Source organism: Mobula birostris, chromosome 7 (genome assembly GCF_030028105.1).
Source record: "Mobula birostris isolate sMobBir1 chromosome 7, sMobBir1.hap1, whole genome shotgun sequence".
Lineage (NCBI taxonomy): Eukaryota > Metazoa > Chordata > Chondrichthyes > Myliobatiformes > Myliobatidae > Mobula > Mobula birostris.
Window position 1 is genome coordinate 25,493,562 of NC_092376.1, and position 17,868 is coordinate 25,511,429.

Sequence of the window (17,868 nt, forward strand, 5' to 3'; positions counted from 1 at the left end):
TAGCAAACCAGAGTAAAAGGAAGTAGTAGTTCTGCTTTAGCTGAATTTCTTAAATGTACAAAAGCTGATAACAAACAGGGTTGTATTCCCTAAAATAGAACGCCGAGCATTGAATATTACTTTAAGAGCTAGACGTAGAAGATTTAAGAGTGAATTCGTAACTAATGGAAGCTAATTGAGGAAATTCTGTCAGTTGGAAGTACGCTTTCCACCCGTACTGGGTTACGAGCTGGTGATCTCTTTGGAAGCTCACCCGGCAGAAGGCAATGGCAAACCACTGCTGTAACTTGCCTCGTACGCGGTTCCCCACTATGTCAGAGAGGCGTGGAGGGAAATCGTCTGCTAACTGGAGAAACTCCGGATGCGACGTACCTTTCCTTTTATTGCTTAAAAATTAAACTGATTTTTCAGAACTGTGAAGCACACTGGCATTTTGGACATCCTATTGATACTAGGACACTTGTTGGATTTGAATCTGAGGGATTTTAATTAAGATACAAGAAACAGAAATGAGTTATTCAGTCACTCATCTTCAATCTAAGATTCAATACAATCATGTCCAATCTTTTACCTCAGTGCCATATCCCTGTACTAGTTGCCTTACTACTCAAAATCCATTGATCTCTCAAGTATCCAGGTTCTCCCCAGCTTACAGTCTTTAACTTGTGTACAGGCTGTACACACTCATTCGTGTTTGGGAGACTACTGGGATGGATTTGCATGCTGCTGCAGGGCTGCATGCATCTTTTGCTGTGTGGGAACTCTGTCTGAGACCACACTTACAACTGGTGAACAGTCTGGGTTATGAACAGTTCACAGGAATGGACTCTGCTGTAACCTGAGGGGGACCTGTCCCCAGCAGCTGAGATTACACAGCTGCCTTACATAGAAAGTTCCATGGATTTAATGGATTCCTAACAGATTAGAATGGGTAATCTTGACAAAAACTAGGATATAAGTACCTGAGTTCAGAAAGGAAATGCCACGTAATCGATTACTATTTTATCTGTCTTGGTGAAAAATAATTTTCCCTCTTAGTGAGATATCAGTGAATGATCTGGCTCATAAAGTGACACTATCAGTATAAGGGTTAAAACTGGATAACTGATAAGCTGCAGATGAGACAAGATTTCATCGTGGTTATATAGGTTCTGATGTGAATCACATCCCTCAATTTTCTATATTTTCAGTAATTGCGTCCTGTTCAAAGCTAAAATTGCAAGAACTTGGCCAAATTCTAAAGCAGAATGGTGATTTTTTTAAAAAAAAAATTGTGAACAGCCATAATTCTGCATCTGAATTTGGCCAAATTATTGTAATTTTCTGATTGTTTTCAATCTTCTCCCTTCTTTTGCCCATCAAATGCTATCCCTACCTGAAATTTAGGTTCTACTTGCGCTGAAAGTTGGCACCATTGCTTTTGACAGCCCCTTGGAGTAGAGAATGACTTGCTTTTATTTTAGTTCTGAGTTGGTTGAAGTGATTTGGAAACTTTGTTCCTTAATGTTTTCCATCCATCTGTGAAGACACAAACATTGGTTTGACTATCCTATGTATTGAAGGATTTTATGGCAACGATATGAGAGCTTCTTTAGTGCTTGGGTGATTCCTCTAGATCAAGCCTTCAAAGCATAATGGAGGGCGGATGCTTGAATGCCATGAGCTTTGTGCGGTTTTGAGGACTAGTGCAAGCATTGTTTTCCCTCAGTTAGCTGGAGGGAGTGAATTTTGTTATAAATATCTGCTTTGGTTCCCAGGTGCCTCCTAAGAAGGTATGTGATCTATACTTTACAATCTTGAAGCGGATCTTGATTGTCAGGAGAATGTGTGGTGCTGAGGTAGGCATTCAGATAAGAATCCTGAAGAAGGAGCTCAGCCTACTAAGTCGACTATTTACTCTTTTCATTGATGGTGCCTGATCTGCTGAGTTCCTCCCGCATTTTGTGAGTGTTTAGATTTCCAGCACCTGCCGATGTTCTTGTTTCCGATGTATAATATAAGACCTATCCCTTGATACGTGCTTGCGAGAGAGGTGACTGGCAGCTCAGGTTTGATATCATGTATGTACATTGTTTCAGCATTGTAATTTAAAGGCCAGAATTAAAACCGTAAGACAAAGGAGCAGAATTATGCCATTCATCCCATTCTGGGCCAGAGACAATGAAGATTGAGGTTTCTTATCTATCCTGTAGATTAGCTCTTCTCCACCAGAAAGTTTTTCTGGAGCTAAGACAGTGTTGTGGAGAGGATGATTAAGAATTGACATAGTTTTGTTCGATCCTGCGCTCTACTGGGATTAAGTTGGTGTTGGATCTGCTGGTTAAAATCATGTCATTATGTAACAGATATAAAAGGTAGTGCCCCTGTATTTTTATTGTATGGTGAAGATGTCCACTGTACTTGTTGAGAGACACAGTCTCCTCGTCGAACTCTGGTTAGCTCCTTGGCAAGTGAAAGAAGGTAGATACAGGGGATCCCTGTGATGACGTGGTAGACTGTAGGGATTCACCCCCCCCCCCCCCATAAAAATGATTGCTTTTGGAAGTATTTTGAAGATGGGGGACTTTTAAAAAAATAAATAAATAAATATTTGTGACCTGTGATATTTCTAAGATCCCCTGACATATTTTCTTCCTTGATGAAGCACGGATTTTCTTCCAAGAATGTTATCTGCCACCTTTCAATGTGCTTTAGGTACTATCTGCTCCAGAAGTCTTGTTCAACTTTGGAATGATTTTTTTTTAGGCAAAGAATAATCTATGGTTGTTGTGAATAATGAATTATTGGAGAATCGAGGATACTCATGACAAGGAAGGAGTCTCATTTTGGAAGTTCTTTGAAGTACTCCTGGTGGGTGCTCTGACTCAGGCTACGTCCACACTAGACCGGATAAATCCATGACCAGAGTTTTTCTGTTCATTTTGACCCTCCATCCACACTAAACAGTGTTTTCCTCCTCCGAAAACGGAGCTTTTTTAAAACACTCTCTAGAGTGTTTAAATCTGAAAACGCCAGTTGGTGGTTGTAGTGTGTATGGGGTAATTGGCTAATTTTAAGAACGCCGTCATGACGTGCCGGAACAAATGGTGGCGGCAGCGTGGCATTTCATTGTTTTCTTGAACGCAACCTCCAACACCACAACAATATCTGACAATAGATGTGTAACAGCCTAATGTAACATTGTATGGAAATACAAGATAACACTACAAACATGTTTTATACATTTAACAAGGTGCTTTATTAATGTATTGCTTGTGCAAACATTCAATAAATGCAATTGTCACTTTTGCCCAGTAACTCATTTTATTGCATTAAATACAGCAAAAATAATACACAAAAACATCGCAAAAGTAAAGCCAAACAAATGAGGTAACAGCAAATTTCACTTTTGCCAATAACAAGCCTTATTGCATTTAGTTGTAGCTGTCGTCCCTTTCATCGGTGAAGAGACTATGGCTGTAGGAAATGTTTCTGGACAAACGCGCACCAAGTCTTTCGTTTGGCAATTTCCTTTTAGGTTCTTGTAGTCAGTAACTGGACAAACGTGCAGCAAGTATACCGTTTCCTCTTCACTTGTTTTCTGTGTGTCCTGCACATGCCCAGTAGGAGGAGATTCGCCCAAATATCCATTCTAATGTGGACGGAGGTATTTTCAAAAACACCTGGTGTGGACACCTATCGTTTTTAAGCGAAACAGTTTTCAAGATTATCCGGTCTAGTGTGGTCCTTAAATCCTTAAGTGTTCTTTTGTTCTTGGCTGTTCTAGCCTGTCAATAGGGACACATTTTTATTGGCTGACAGTACAAGTGATTCCCACAATACAGCTGCTAAGGTAATGGAAATTTCCCTTTCTGAATTCACAAATGTCTACCAAAATTTTAATATGGAATAAAATCTGCTCTTGCAGTACTGATGCGGAGAAAAAAAATATATTTTATGTCAATGTGTTTCTTGATACATGATGGGGTTTTATTATGGAACATCTGAAATGGGCAGCTTTATAGGAATGAAAGTCCTCTCCCTGCCCTCACACATTAATAAAGTAATGCAAGGGTTACTGCTTGTCGTCTTCCATTTGCTCACAATTTATCTAATGTAGCCCTTTTATGGTGCCACTGAAGTCTGAATAAATTATGGAAATATTATTCCTGAGCATGTAATATTATGAAATCCTGAGTATGTTTTACAAAGATACAAAACTTGTAGGATAGATACATTTACTAAGTATCATAAAATTCTTTCCATTTTAGAGGAATTTAATCCTCTCCTTGGAATTTTCAGCCTAATTTCTACTAATTTTTTTTGAGTTATGTGATCTCAGATATGCATTCATGCTTTGGAAATAGACCCGCGTATTGTAGTTAAATATTTATAATATGCTGTTATACATAAAGCAGTTTTTTTTCAGGCCTCTGAACATAGGGTCAAACTATTTAATTCTTTTATTATGAATACCCAAATTCCTGAAGTGTTTCATCAGCCGTAAATTTCTCTTTCCTATTGTGTCATAATATTTCAAACTGTTTGTTGCTTTTGGAAATAGTGTTGCAATTCTTGTTAGAAGGCATCTTTTTGTTTTAGGATCCATTTTCAACTAATAATTTAATGTACAGGTCCTCGTCATTACAGCAGGATTCCATTCCTGAGAACTTTTCATGATCTCAAACAAGAGAGAATCTGCATATGATGGAAATCCAAGCAACACACAAAATGCTGGAGGGACTTAGCAGGCCAGGCAGCACCTATGGAAAGGAGTACAGTCGACTGAAGGGTCCAGGCCCAAAACCCCTACTGTACTCTTTTCCGTAGATGCTGCCTGACCTACTGAGTTGCTCCAGTATTTTGTGTGTGAAACTTTCATAATCGGAGCAGTTTATGAGTCGGAAATATTACCACCCAGTAATAGATTTAAATAAAAACGTAAGCTAACCAAAGCAATTTGGAGTTAAACCAGGACTTTTAACACCAGCGTTACGCTTTCTGTGCAAAATGAAATGGTATTGTATGGAAACTATTATCCATACTTAGTCCTTTATTCAATACAGAGCAGACAAATTATTGTTTGTTTCTTTCATATGAAAACATGTGAAACATGTATTGTGATTCCAACATCACACCGGAGCCACGAGTTCCAGCATAGCAGAAGATATATGCAGCCTTGCAGAAGCTGGTCCTGCAAACGCTAGATATTATGTACAGCCTGTCCATAAATCAGATATTCATGATGATGGCATCTGCCTGTCTCAATAGAGTTTTACAAGCCTGGGTGGAAGGTATGGTGATCTTGGAGTACCCAGTCACAAGATCTCTCTCTCAGCCTCACTGGTGTAGTGCAAAGGAAAGTGAAGCAAAACGTTTGGCCCCAGCTTGGCTGCAGGAGGTGCCAAAAGGATGTTCAGTGATGTCCAGCCTCCTTAGGGGTTGCACCGCCGATTTTCTGTCAGGGTTTATTCTCATAGCCTTCATTTCTCCTGAGGCTCCCCACAAGGCACTGGGATTACTTACCCATAGCTGGGGATCAGATGTTCATAACCTGGGGAAAATGCTTATGCAACTTGTTTGACATTACTGTAGCCATGCTTTTGCTGGTAGCAGTGCTAATGTCTTCAGGGTTGCATTGGAAATAATGCTAATCAAGAGGTCCTGTGACATTATAAAGGCTGACTAGATTATTATGTCACTGGACAGTGATAAATGTGGAAGGACTAAGGGTGAAATAATAGTTTATTTGGATCCAAGACAATAACCTGTGTTGTTCACAGAGGGTGCCAGAGGGTTTGCAAAGGAGATAAGAAGCTAAAGAACAATTAGGTAAGCACAATGAAGTTACAAAATAAAATTGAAAAGAAGGATTTGCAAATAATAATAAAATCTGCATAGCAATAGGTAAGGGATGCACAAGTTAAATTAGAAAATAACAATATTGGTAAAGCATAAAGATTACACAGCTAATTTCGTCTGTACTTACCAGAGAATCTTGCAAATTTGCCTTGATCTTTACAAAAGAGATTTAAGAGTATAAAAAGAAAAGTTAATTTGAAATGTATAGAGCAGAGCCTGTGCGAGGTGGAGTGCTAACTGGTCTCTTGGATCAGTTCTGTTTCTTATCATGCACACAAACACATGCACACAAGACAGAGTGCTGTATGGCCTGGAGAGCTTATCTGTAGTCATTTGTTTAAAATTGATTTTTGTGTCACTGTCCAGTTGTGATACCCAACAAGGGAATAAATGGAAAACATTGGCTGGGCGTTGTGTGTTACTCTGGCTTTGATTATAAGTTGGCTTTGTGATGTTTCAAGATGATTGCATCCACCAATAGGAAGTATACAAGTATATAGGCTTTAGTACATCCTCCATGCATTATTTCTAATTTATCTAGATGCTGGTGATGGAATGTGAAGAAGGTGGGGCCTTGTATGGGCCTGTTCTATGCATTTTTGGGTGTTTGTTTCAAGTTCCCTTTACTGCAGCGATATTTACTGCAGTGATGATATACAATCAGGAATTTGGTGAATGTTGTTGGGACCAGGGAACAATGTCCTGTGCATTGACTCTATTTTTGCCTCAGGCCATGGTCACATATTGGTATAAATCTAGTGTGAGAGAAGGAACTGACAGGAATATGGCTTGGATTTGAAGTGTCCACAAGTATAAGTGCCAGATCAAACTAGATTTTGGTATTCTATGTGATGGTTTGCAGTTTAGTAGAATACCTAAAATGCATGGGATGGATATCAGCGCTTTTGAAAAGCTGGTTCATATTAGTTAGCAACAAAGGCTGCGGCCAGGTTCAACTGGGCTTTATTTTTCTCGAGCTAATGCCAACTATGTAAACGTACATCCAGATTGTAACTGATTCACAGTTTGTGCTAGTGTCGTTGTTGTGCTGTCTTTGCATTAATATGAAATTGGAAGTAATTTATAAATCTGAGGATGCCACATGATTAGGTGTAGTTAATGCAAAGCAATATTAAAGTACAAGAAATCATGAAGAATTCTGGATGTGCTCTTGGCAAATCATTTTCAATACAAGGATGAGTTGGTTCCCTGTCGTAGAAAGAATGACAAAATGGGAAGAAGGTGGGGCCTTGATTGGGCCTGTTCTGTCTCCTTTTGAGTTGTGTGTTGAGCCCAAATAATATAGTTGTAAATGATCTAGGGATAGACAATTGCTAAAGATAGAAATTAGTGTTAAGATAGGTTGTTTTGACTCTTCAGATCTATGTCAGCTCTCAGCAATCCCATTCCTCCAATATTTTCCCTGTAATCTATTTCCTCACGTCTGTCAATTTACCCTTGATTTTACTATATATCTGCACACTAGGATCAATTGACAGTGCCCAATTAACTTGCCAACGACACATCTTTTGGATGCGAGAGGAAGCCCAAACCTGCAGGAGGTGGGGGGATCCTACGTGATCATGGGAAGAGCATGCAAGCTCCACACGATTAGCACTCAATATTAAACTCAACTCACTGGAGCTCTATGCACTATTGTGCTACTCATTTATGTTATCTAAGATGGGCAATCAGTGCAGCCATTCCAAGTTGTATGTTGCAATTGAATTCAAGTACTTTTCAAAGGGGAGTAGGCTCTTTTAGTAGGGAATGGAAGGGAAATGGGTTCAGCTTTTAAAGATCAAATTATTATGAAATATTGAAATATTTTAAATCGCAAGAATGTAAAATGCCCTACATATTTTAAGTCTTCTCAGCAGGTTCATAACTACTTTGGTGCTTGCCAAATCATAATAGCTACAAAATTAGTCATCATGCCACTCTGAAATAAAGTTATTGTTGACTGATAAGTGGCTAATCATGATTGGTTGGTTTGGTGGGATGTTCCTCCAGTTGTAATCTCGTACCTGGACACACCTTGGTACAGAAGGGGGAAGTATTTCAGCTGTTTTAATTGCAGTGCAAGAAAAGTATGATAATAGATGACATGTAGTACACCACAAAGCAGTAATTTAATCTAGTGGTTTTGTTGGCACTTCAGATTGAGCTTTGCTTTTGTGGCTTATCTTTGCCATACTTGAATTAATACTTTATTTGTTAATTGTAACCATGATGTCTTGAAGTTAGTTTGTAATTTATATGGCCAGTCTGATTTTGTTATCTGATGCAATTCATTAGTAAATGTTACCTGAATCATGAAATGTATTGCACAGCCTGTCCCTTGGTTGAGAACGCCCAGCTAATTGACATTCCTACAGACAAGTACACTCTCATAATATTAAACTTGGAAGTCTGGCCTACATGATGTGTTCATTCCTACAAAGAGTAGAACTAGAGTTCCCCTCTCCACTTCTGCTAAATGGTTAAATCTGTTTTATGTACTTTTGATGCCATTGATTACAATATTGGTTGATGTTACCACAGAGTGATTTTTGTGTAGTTTCTAACGCGGAGAAAATAAAAATAAGGACATCATTGAAAATGGAATCTGTTCAATAGCTGGGCCTTACCTACTGTAGGGATCAGTTGCCTAACCTGAAATGCACGGAGATGGTAGAGACTCCAGAAGTTGATGGTGGTGTTGTTTTTGTATGTGTAGGAGAGAACTGAAGGAGATTCCACCTTTTTGAGTATCTGATGTGACTTCAGATGCTTTCTGCAGCTGAGGGGAATAATCAGAATATATTGTATTAGAGCTCACAGATGAGTGGTAACCTATGAATGTCCAAGAAAGCATCACACACTAGTTTATCTGTCTTTATGAAGAAATGTGAGGAAGATAATTTGCGGAAATTTCATTAAACCATGTTTCTGATTTTTTTTTTTTTGTAGAGTTATCTCACTTTTTGTATCTGCTTTCAGTGCCCCTGTCTTTTTTTGACTATCTGATGAGGTAGTAAATTGGATTAGACACTGGCTTCGCAGTAGAAGCCAGAAAATGGTAGCAGATGCTAGTGGGAGAAGCCAGGATGTTATTTGATGTTGTCTCTGACTGGAGGCCTGTGACTAATGGAGTGCTGCAGGGATCAGTGGTGGGTCTATTGTTGTTTGTCATCCAAATCATCGATATAGATGACAATGTGGTAAACTGTATCAGCAAATTCATGGATAATACCAAGATCGAGGGTGTAGTGGACAGTGAGGAAGACTTATCAAAGCTTGCAGTGGGATCCAGAGCAGCTTGAAAAACGGGCTAAAAACACAGCAGATGGAATTTAATGCAGACAAGTGCCAGGTGTTGCAATTTAGGAGAACAAACTGGGGTACAACTTACATGGTGAGTGGTGGGGGACTGAGGAGTGCAGTAGGGCAGAGGGATCTGGCAAGATAGGTCCATGATTACTTGAAAGTGATGTCACCGGTAGATGGGGTCATGGAGAGCTTTTAGCACATCAGCATTCATAAATCAAGGCATTGAATACAGAAGTTGGGATGTTATGTTCAAGCTGTATAAGATGTTGGTGTGGCCTAGTTTGGAGTTTTATGTGCAGTGTTGGTCATTACAGGAAAGATGTAAATAAGATTGAAAGAGTACAGAGAAAATGTACAAGGATGTTGCCAGGCCTTGAGGACCTGAGTTGTAGGGAAAGCTTGGATAGGTTAGGACTTCCTTCTACATTCTAGGGAATAATGAAGGGAGATTTGATAGAGGTCTACAAAATTGAGTGATGTAGATCAGGTAAAATGCAAGCAGACTTTTTCCACTGAGTTGGGTGAGATTAGAACTGGAGCCTCTAGATCATTCCAGGTTACTTCTGATCTCCAACACTGCTTTATTAAAGAGTTCACCAGGCTGTGTACTTGAGAACAGGAGACTTTAGCCCGTAGGAACTCTCAGTGTAGACGTGCAGGCTTCCAGTATTTGTCAGTTAGATACAACACATGCCTTATGGAGACTTCTTTGCTAAGCTCTTGCTAGACAGTCTCCTAAAGGAAATCAATAAAGCATATTTCTCCTGTACATATTGTTCTTCATTAGTCTTTCCAGGTTCCCTTGACCGCCTATGGTGCACTTTCCTCTTCCCCTCCCACAGTATTCATTCTTTAGCAGCACTCCCCTGTTGCTTGTATAGTGCTCTATCCCTTAACAACTTAGTCAAACAATTGCTTAAACACGAGGAAAGTTGTGTTAATAGTAATTTGCATTTGTGGTTCATGCTTTCTTCTGCTGTTTGTGAAAGTAGTATAGAGTAACCACAGTGCTCTTTTAATACCAATCTGGGCACAAATCAATTGAAATCTATTTCTTTACTTTAATTGGCATTCATGTCCATTAATTATTCCTTTCTGGCTTTCGTTGTTACTAATTTAATTGCTTCCTATGCCCTATCCAAGTCAATTTTATCTCCTATATTGTGGCAAATACTTTGTAAACTTCATCTTGCAGCTCTGGCCACAAGATGGAATTTATAAACTGTGGAAGTGCATGTATTTAAAGTTAATATCTCAGTTTACCAAAGCTGGAATCTTTGTATGCATTGAAAAGGGCTGAGGATTGAAAGGATTTGCGAATCTATTAGGCAGATTTGGAGATGGAAGCCATGCCAGAAAGATGGGGGAAAATAAAGGAAGTCTGTGCAGAAATATGTCAAGAAGCATTGATGTGGTCTGAAGTCAGCTATTAATATAACTAACTAATCATCAATGTGATTGTCACCAGAACTCTTAGCTTTGAAATTCAAATCTGCTGTAATCTTTCTTTAAAATCCCTCTAGACAAGCACTTGATCATTTGTCCTGATGTTTTATTCACTAACTTCATATAACATTGTATTGCTCCTTCAGAGTGCCATGGCACACTTTAAGGAATGTTATATTCGTACAAGGTGTTGTAATGTCACATTATAAGAATTCAATTTAAAAACAGATAATTACTTAAGACAGACCATGATGTAATACAGCAAACATAATCTTGAGAAATATTGTGAAAAATCAAAGACAATTTCTGATTAAAGAATAGCTGTTACCTTGGCTTAAATAAGCTGCTGTATTAATCATTGAAGATTAAATTATTGCTGAAGTGACAATCATAAAGACTGGCCTTTGTTTGCAATTTATCACGGTGAATCATGGCGTGACCACGATAACATTAGTAGGTTGATTAGTCATTTGAAATACTAGACTGGAGATTGTTTAAAAAAAACACTTCATTCTGCAGACTATTGTTAATCCACTTTCACTTTTTGCTGCAAAATTCTTTAAATTACTTGACTTGGTTCCTTATGGGGAGTTTTCCCATAACAGCATTATTTGCAGTTTTGAATTATTCGGACAACATTGAATCCAGTGTAATGGGTGATATTTTCGATCACTATAGCTGCCCAGCCGCCACCACCACCTGTTTCTCACACCACACCAAGCTGGTCCTGCTGATCTGGACGTCCTTGTTTGGGGATGATCCTGAAAGCTGCTGTTGTGCTGGGAAATGGCAGAAATAGACTGTTGTCTCCCACAGAACTCCATGTGTTGAGTTGTTGTTGCCTGGCAATTTGCATGTTGCCCAAGCGTGTAGTCCGGAGTTTGAATTTATTTTACTTGAGTTTCCATTCCTTAGATTCATCCAGAAAAGTCTCAGTTTGGGCTGTGGCTTCCTGATCTAGATGTATAACTTTAATTCGATGATTGAAATACTAGAAGGGAAAATAGCAATGCAACTTTGTATGGTCGATAGCATTGCAACTTTGTAAGTTGCATCTCCATCTGGTATGGGAGTGGCTGAGCATAGGACCAGAAGTCCCTACAAACAACCATGAGAACAGCTGAGAGGACCATAGGGATCTATCTATCATCCATCGGGGACATTTATCAGGAGCACTGTGTGTGCAGGGCCCTTAGTATTATTAAGGATCGTATCCATCCATCCATCCATCCAGCATCCTCTTTGACTTTCTACTGTCAGATGGAGACTCTAACGCATGAAAACAAGGTTAGGATGGGAAACAGTTTCTTCCCTCTGGCCACTAAGCTTTTTAACTCCCTGTCGCATCGCATTCAAAGTGCCACTGGTTAATCTGTTCTGTCCCCTGTAAAATTTAATGTATACACTTGGTCTGTTTATGTGTAATTCATCTGTAGATTTCGTAAGTAGTTGTGTTATGTATGCTACAGTGCTCTACACCCTGGTTCAGGCAAATGTCTCATTTGATGGTATGCATGTATATAGTTAAATGACAATAACCTTGGCTTGATTAGATACGGATGGCAGTGATAAATGAATATCTTCCAATAAATTGAGAATCAGTCTGAGGGGCTGAGTGTGACCTGTTATATTCTGTAATTTCTGTTTTGACGATCGAAGTGGTATTTTTAAAAATAGTTGCGAATTATGTGCAGGTCAATTGACAAGATTCATAAAATGTCATCTTTAAGGTTACAACTACGGCAATGCTGGTCATCTTAAAGCATAGTTTCATTGAGGGGAATTGTCAGGTAGGATTTTGTTTATAATCCCAGCTGTTACTGAGATAAATTTGTAGGAAAATAGTTTAAATTAAAACTGTCAAATGGGACATTGTATTTGAAATGTTTCTCAGGGCACTATTTGAATTAATTATGTCAAGAAAGTTGGTGAGCATCATTAACCTAACCTCTAACCAAAGTTCATTGGATAAACGTTAAACTTTGTTCTGGTGTTTGAATTTTATTTCAATTTTACTGCAGATATTCAGTTACAAATGTTCTTTGCTTCTCTAAAATGAGCAAAATACTTGTATTTTAGATAAATTGATTTATATTTTAAAGTGGAGAATAGGTGCATTGACATAGTTTGAATTCTTTCCCCAAATGTATCTGAGGTTGTGTTAAAGATATTCTTAGGTTTGAAAATACTTTCTGATACTAGTTTGCAGTGACCATGCTAACAAGGTTCCTGCAGAGCACCTGTTTTATGCACATAGATAAATGGAAACTAAAGAAAGTTACTTTTTAATTAACTGCAAGTGTTAAGTTATTTATGTTTGTAGTTTACAGTTTTGACAGTAGTTACAGATGTCCTTTTTGGGAAGTGGTGAAAGTTTGAATGTGTTTTGTGTGTGTATTGAAAATAGTTCCGTTTCTTAAGCCATCGAATTGTTGCCCGCTGCATTTTGAATTGATGGAAATTTGAAATGAGTAAAGAGAAACGTGTTGAAATTACAACTAAATCTCAAGACACAGAAACTGCTGCAACCAAATTAATCTTTATGCATATTTTAATTGGAGTAGCTAGTCTTAAAACCCTTTATCATCTTCATCTTTACTACAATAACTGCAGTAGAAGCTCAAGCAGCTGTTCCAGATTTTGTCCCTTTGACCTTGTGATCTTCCCAAAACCTAAAATACCATTTTCTGTAGTTTTCTTCTCTCATATTTGGCTAGAAGTTATTTACAAGCCTACCTCCACTGACTGATTCCCTCAAACTGTTGACCATTCAATTTCCATCTCTGGCACTCAATTTACTTTAAGTTAACTATTCATTCTCTTTTTAAACTGTTGAAGTTCCTGGCTTCAGGAAAAACTCAAATCTGCTGTTTTATCTCCCATCATCTTGTGAATATACTTATGTCCATGTATTTACTTCAGCCTTGAAATTCAAGAATTTTGAATATGTACATTCTGGTCATAACCATTCATAGCCTAAGATGACACTTTTGGAGGGAGCTAAGGAGCTGATATTCATATTTAACAAAGAATGAACTGCTGGACCATTCTGTCAAGATACTGTAACCCCTCTGATGCTTCTCCACTCTTGACTATCACCTCTCCAAGGAATAATTCTTGAGCCCCTTTTGGTTTTATTCTGTGTCTTGTACTTGATGACATCTGAAGAATCCCAGTTTCTACAGGTAACTTTAAAGCTCCCAACTATCTTTCATCATTACCTCCCTTGATCCTGTCTTCAGTTTATAAATGATCAAACTCATCCATTAATGAGTAGTACTTTTATCCTGATTATCAAAACCATTGTCATCATTGCAGTCATGAATTTTCATAACAAACCACGAACTTTATCCTGCTTCTTAATGGATGTTGAAATAGATCATTGTCAATCCCAAGATAAAATTAAAGGCACAGATATGCCATGATAGTACTATACTTCCACTTGCCTAACATGATACAGTACCTCTTCTGCCTGCCTCAGTTGTTTTAAGTATGTGTCTGTGACTTAGACATACTGGTACTGGTATTGGTTTGGATTGGTTCTATCCCCTATAAACATTCAAAACTGTCATTACCTGCAGTGGCCTGCTCAGCCATCACCACACTCTGGTTGATATGCATTTGCTCTCAGAAACTGCTCTAATTGTAAAATCACTGCTCTCTATTCTCCTCCTTGCCTGTAAAATTGACCAAGGTATGGAGTCATCGAACACTACAGCATAGAAGCAGGCCCTTCATCCCATCTAATGTGTACCAAACTATACACCGGCCTAGTCCCATCAACCTTCACCTGTACCATACCCCTCTAATCCTCCCATCCGAGAACTTGTCCAAATTTCTCTTCAGTGTTGTAATTGAACCCATATCCACTGGCAGCTCATTGCACACTCACCACCCATTGAGTGAAGAAGTTCCATCTCGCATTCTGCTTAAACATTTCACCTTCATCCTTGCCCCAAGATTTCCTGGTAATGGGTTATCTATGCTAAGCATAAAATAATGAAAGAAAGCTAAAGTTATGAACCATCAAAGGGTATACATGTTCTTCAAAGTATTCATAAGATTATGTCATGGTTCGGCAGATTAGAAGGCATACCTATGTGAGTTTAAACTATTCTTTTAATGGTCACCTTTAAACAAGTAATGTAAATTGTGGTAAGGCATGTTAGTATGAATAACATGACTGATAATATTGAGTAACTCTCGCTTCTAAGACTTGATTGAATCCAGTCAAAGAAATCCCATCCATCAGATTGATGTATTTTGGCTGCTGCTTTATGAATGATAGCCAAAAATAGTTATGTCTTCAGACTCAGCAGGTATGCAAGTACAACACTCCTTGCATATAACTGTACATAATTTCCCGCTCCTTTCCCCGGCTGCTAAGAGAAGATCTAATGCCTTACAATTTTGAAGAACCATCTTGTGCATGGCAACCGTTTCTGTCGTTACTTTTCCCAAGGCTTCAGTACTCCTTGCAACACCATAAAACGATCTCCTTTTGAAATGTCAGATTTACTTCTAGATTCGGGAGGTAAAGGTAAAGTAGCCCAGGAAAAACACTCCCCAAATAACAAGATCCTAGTCAGTTACGTGGAAGAGATATAGACTCAATTTCCACACAAAGTACATATTGTTCCATGAACTTAGACCATTTTTTATTGCTTGACAGGAGCTTTGTTGAATTGTAATATTTTTCTGAAAATTTTGGCATTCTTACCCATTTAGGACAATGTAGAGTGTAATTGCATGAGCTATTCCTACTGGAATGGTACCTACTGAGCTCAAGCAAAAGGTAGCTTTTATAATGAACACATGAAAAGATTTAATAGCTTTGTCATGACTATTAGGTGTGGATATATCCCAGGATAAGACATGAATAAGGTCAGATATGATATTCCCTAAATAATGCTGGTCATATTTACATAAAATATCTATTTTAAGATGGTATGTAAGGGGTAGCATAATTAGTGTACATTTATCTCCCCTGAGAATAATGAATCATAGACATAATGTCAACATTGCCATTGCTGGAATGTTTAATAGAGGGCACATGTTTGTTCTGATTGTACAGGGATGCCTAGCGTTGGTGAATATTTTGAAGTGTGCAGTATGCATTGACAGCTAGAGTTTAACAGCATCAGCAAAATCTTGTGATACTCGCAAATATACATGATGAGTCATCTCAACTGGCACAATGTGAGTAGGGAAAATTGGCAAAAATGTAACAACAAATAATATTAGAATAAACTTGATTTTCAGTAGTTGTTGACTTGCTTGAAGTCTTCTGGCAGGTTAGTGATTTGCTCACTGTAGCCCAGCCATGCAGGCACTATGGCTAAGAGGTTACTAACAGGTTAATCACTCTGCTTGTTGACCTTGTCGGGTACCACATTAGCTCACTTGCAGCAGCTGGCATGTATCCATTTAATTTCACCACCAAGTTTTTAATTAACAGCATTTTATAACGACATCCATCTAGCTCCTAATGGATCCTTATGTGGTTTCATAATCAGGACCCATTCACTAGGAGTTGGTGTCCTCCTCCTGTTGGTTCACTCCAAGCACCAGAAATCTGAGAAACAGACTAGACAGCTTGAGTTAATTTCACACAATAGTTGACTAAGCTGTGTGCTGTAAATGTGTATATCAGCCTCTCCAAAATTGAGAGCTCTTAGAGGTGACATAGGACACCCTGTTACCACCTCGAATGGACTTAGTGTTCTTGTTTGAAGTTGCTGTGATGCTACACAGGACCATAAGATGAGCTGTAGACCATGATATGCCACCTTGATACTCATACAATTATTGTTTGATGGTTCTGTTCATTCGTTTGACTTATCCTGATGACTCTGGGTGATATGGGCAATGAAAAGACTATTCAGTGTTTATCAGTCGACATAATTCCTGACAGACGCTCCCAGTGAAATATGTTCTTGGGTTACAGTCGATGTGACATGGCAATCCCATTTAGGAATACAATCTTTGATTTGAGTTTTTGCTATGTGTGGCTGTGGCTTTCATTGCTGGAAAAGCTTCCATGCATCTTATGTCTGAGTATCCTTGACAATTTAGTAAAGGAATATAGTACACTTTTAAGTGTGAAAATGGATCAGGTGGGGCAGGAACACTTAATTGTGGTAGCTTTTCTGCTGCTTCAGGTTTCTTTTTCTGGCATGTCATGCATTTTTCAAATATTTGTTGAGCTTGTGCCCAGAATTCCACTGCCATTGGGAGTATCTGTCGATCATCTTTTACACTCCGCTGTGTCCTAGTGTATTTGCAGAATTCAACTTTGTTCCCATAAATCCAGTTGTCCAGTTCACTGTATATGTTCTTGTTACTACTTTTACTCCTTCCCATGCTGCCTTTTTTGCAATTTCATCTGCAAATACATTTCCATGGCTTTTCATTGTAGTCATTTTGGAGTGGCTGTCACATTTTAATACAACTTTTGATTGCAGTTGTATGATATCCATAAGTTCTTGTGCTAGGTTGGACACTTTTGATTGAGTTTTCTACAGCCATAAGAAATTCTCTTTGTCTCCACAAGTTTCCAAAATCATGAACAACTCCAAAACCATATTGAGAGTCAGTGCAGACTATAGCTGATCTTCTGCCAACTTGCAGGCTTCAATGCAAGCTTTCAGTTCTGCCTGTTGCGCAGACGTACCAGGTGGCATGCTTCCTTATGCATCTCAGTTACAGAAACAACCATTTGAATTCCCCTCTCAATCATCGAGGAGCATCAAGGTACATCAGTGTACAGAATCAGAATTTTGTTCATGTGTTTCTCGTTAACATACCAGATAAATGGTTTACCTGTATCAGGGACTCTTAATGCAGATGCAGTACACCTTTTAAAGTTTGAAACACTTTCAGTTGTTCTTCATTAAGAGTCACCGAGTCATCTGGGCCCTCACTCAGCAGATTGTTGGGTGGTTGAGCAATTTCAGCAAATGCATTGACCCATACTGTGTTGCAGTTGCACAAACCCAGAAATGACTGGAGTTGCTGAACTATTGTTAAAGGCTTTGCTGACCTAACGGCTTTTGCACAATCTGCAGTGATTTCCCATTTACCTTGGGAAATTTTCTGTCCAAGTAAATTACTTCCTCATGTTACACTTGTGCCTTGGCTAGGGCTGCTTTGTGGTTTTTGGAGAATAGATAATCAAGGAAATAAAGAACATCATGTTCATGCTGGTCTGCAGCTTGTAGGGCATCATCCACATTGTATGACAGTCAAATTAGTTGCTGGTAGGTCTAT

The 17,868-nt window shown here is 38.6% G+C and overlaps 1 protein-coding gene across 3 annotated transcripts in view; it reads left to right on the forward strand.

The window, feature by feature from the left end:
• tmem131 (transmembrane protein 131) overlaps nucleotides 1–17,868 on the forward strand; it is a 182,366-nt gene that overhangs the window by 52,554 nt on the left and 111,944 nt on the right. The window contains exon 1 of one of the 3 annotated variants that reach the window (XM_072262749.1): nucleotides 5,784–5,811. The exons of the other annotated variants lie outside the window; for them this stretch is intronic. The gene's annotated coding sequence lies outside the window, so the exon portion shown is untranslated. Of the gene's footprint in view, nucleotides 1–5,783; nucleotides 5,812–17,868 lie in introns of those variants that run through there. 3 annotated transcript variants of the gene reach the window in all.